A 3,145-nucleotide genomic window follows, 5' to 3' on the forward strand; every position below is an offset into this window, starting at 1 on the left:
ATTTGCATGCATTTCGCGATCAATTCCCTTCAAACCATGATCATTCCCATGCATTTCACGGTCATCCCAAACAATTTCGTGTTGATTCACGGTCGTTTCGAGGCATTTCGCGATCTATTCCCTTCACTTCACAATCATTTACATGCATTTCGCTGTCAAATCGCTTCAAACCATGATCATTCCCATGCATTTCACGATCATCCCAAACAATTCCATGTTGATTCACGGTCGTTTCGAGGCATTTCGTGATCAATTCCCTTCACTTTACAGTCAGTTGCATGCATTTCACGGTCAAATCACTTTAAACCATGATCATTCCCATGCATTTCACGGTCATCCCAAACAATTCCGTGTTGATTCACGGTCGTTTCGAGGCATTTCGCGGTCAATTCCCTTCACTTCACGGTCAGTTGCATGCATTTCACGGTCAAATCGCTTCAAACCATGATCATTCCCATGCATTTCACGGTCATCCCAAACAATTCCATGTTGATTCACAGTCGTTTCGAGGCATTTCGCGGTCAATTCCCTTCACTTCACGGTCATTTGCATGCATTTCACGGTCAAATCGCTTCAAACCATGATCATTCTCATGCATTTCGCGGTCATCCCAAACAATTCCATGTTGATTCACGATCGTTTCGAGGCATTTCGCGGTCAATTCCCTTCACTTCACGGTCATTTGCATGCATTTCACGGTCAAATTGCTTCAAGCCATGATCATTCCCATGCATTTCACAGTCATCCCAAACAATTCCGTGTTGATTCACGGTCATTTTGAGGCATTTCGCGGTCAATTCCCCATACTTCACGGTCATTTGCATGCATTTCACGGTCAAATTGCTTCAAACCATGATCATTCCCTTGCATTTCACAGTCATCCCAAACAATTCTATGTTGATTCACTGTCATTTCGAGGCATTTCGCGGTCAATTCCCCTCGCTTCACGATCATTTGCATGCATTTCGCGGTCAAATCGCTTCAAACCATGATCATTCCCATGCATTTCACGGTCATCCCAAACAATTCCGTGTTGATTCATAGTCGTTTCAAGGCATTTAGCAGTCAATTCCCTTCACTTCACGGTCATTTGCATGCATTTCGCGGTCAAATCGCTTCAAACCATGATCATTCCCATGCATTTCGGGGTCATCCCTAACAATTCCGTGTTGATTCACGGTCGTTTCGAGGCATTTCGCGGTCAATTCCCCTCACTTCACGGTCATTTGCATGCATTTCGCGATCAATTCCCTTCAAACCATGATCATTCCCATGCATTTCACGGTCATCCCAAACAATTCCGTGTTGATTCACGGTCGTTTCGAGGCATTTCGCGATCTATTCCCTTCACTTCACGATCATTTGCATGCATTTCGCGGTCAAATCGTTTCAAACCATGATCATTCCCATGCATTTCACGGTCATCCCAAACAATTCCGTGTTGATTCACGGTCGTTTCGAGGCATTTCACGGTAATTCCCCTCACTTCACGGTCATTTGCATGCATTTCGCGGTCAAATCGCTTCAAACCATGATCATTCCCATGCATTTCGCGGTCATCCCAAACAATTCCGTGTTGATTCGCGGTCATTTTGAGGCATTTCGCGGTCAATTCCCTTCACTTCACGGTCATTTGCATGCATTTCGCAGTCAAATCGCTTCAAACCATGATCATTCCCATGCATTTAACAGTCATCCCAAACAATTCCGTGTTAATTCACGGTCGTTTCGAGGCATTTAGTGGTCAATTCCCCTCACTTCACGGTCATTTGCATGCATTTCGCGATCAATTCCCTTTATTTTTGGAGGACTGATCACCTGCAACCGAGATACATATGCACATACAAATTTCTGAAGGCAAAAACTAGGCCGTGGCATACCACTGGTTGTAGGTGGTGATTGTTCCCCCTATTCTCTTAAGATTATAGAATAATTGTACAGATATCGATATTGGTTTCAACGGCATCACCCTAGCAAACGCTTAGTCTGACCTAAGAGAATATACAGTGGGCACTTCTCTTTCAAGTATTGCAATCAATTACTATGGGAATTTGGAACTACAAAAGGAGATTATTTCCATACTTTAGCTTTTGCTTGAATAAAATCGTCCAAATTCAGAGGCCTCAATACTCACAGTGCATTATTTGTACCTCCCTAAACCAAAAAGCAATGGCAATTTAACATATGTGAAAAAGTGAAAGAGAGAGTAACGAGTAATCAAATGAATTATAAAAATGCACAAGTGGACACATCAATGCCTGTCCACAAAGCCCAATGCCCATGCACTGGTCCATACATTTTCAGAAATGAAGTTATGCTTTAAAGCATACATAAATCTGGTTCGACTCTAACTGCATCCAAGGAAATAAACAGACATCAACAGTAACCTACAAGTCAAGGAACATAGCCGCTTTTCTTCTTCTAGAAGTTCTTGCACTGGCCTATATGCCGCTGCGATACAAATGTTCTGCACAAAAAGAAAGTAAGAAATTGAGGAATAGATGGCCAAGAAAGACAACAGGTGTAGGTACTTCACCTTCAAATCACTCCCTGAATATCCTTCAGTTGCATTGGCAAGTATGTCAAATCGGAATACAAAATCTAGGTTTTCTTAGGCCAGAAATATTCTTAGAATTTTCATCCGATTCTCAGCATCTGGGAGGTCCACATATATCCTACATACCAAAATTTTAGTCACTAGAAGCAGAAGGAAAAGGAAATGGTAGTGAAAAGTAGAAATTCAACTATTTCTGATCAGAAACATCCTGGAATCATGAGACTGAGGGAGCAGACGTGCTAAATATACTATTCATAAGTTAATAACTAGCCACAGATTTTTATTTTTTATTTTTTAAGTAAACAAGAAATGGGAAAGAGTGTATAAAGATGTTATATGGACACTTTAAATTGCTATGATGCCATGTAGCATGGCTGTAAAACCATGAATATGCATGGCATCCTCGGGTTCTGAACTTCTGTGAGTGGGACCCACTGTTCAGTCATCCAGTTCCAGACCATTGATTTGATGGGACCCACAGTGGATGGAATGTTCCCCCAAACTCCAGTTTTGATGTAAATGGCCCTAGTGGCACTTGTACTCCCATACTAACCCTATATGGGTCAATTTTGGTCAGTGAGATTATGA

At 41.9% G+C, this 3,145-nt stretch overlaps 1 long non-coding RNA gene across 1 annotated transcript; it reads right to left on the reverse strand.

Moving 5' to 3' along the window:
• Positions 1-2,080: 2,080 nt before the first annotated feature.
• LOC131252028 (uncharacterized) lies at positions 2,081-2,821 on the reverse strand. The gene is made up of 3 exons (XR_009174109.1): positions 2,537-2,821; positions 2,404-2,467; positions 2,081-2,150 (listed from the first exon to the last, which is right to left on the reverse strand). It is a non-coding gene; the product is annotated as an uncharacterized LOC131252028 (long non-coding RNA).
• Positions 2,822-3,145: the final 324 nt, after the last annotated feature.

This window comes from Magnolia sinica, chromosome 7, assembly GCF_029962835.1.
Source record: "Magnolia sinica isolate HGM2019 chromosome 7, MsV1, whole genome shotgun sequence".
Lineage (NCBI taxonomy): Eukaryota > Viridiplantae > Streptophyta > Magnoliopsida > Magnoliales > Magnoliaceae > Magnolia > Magnolia sinica.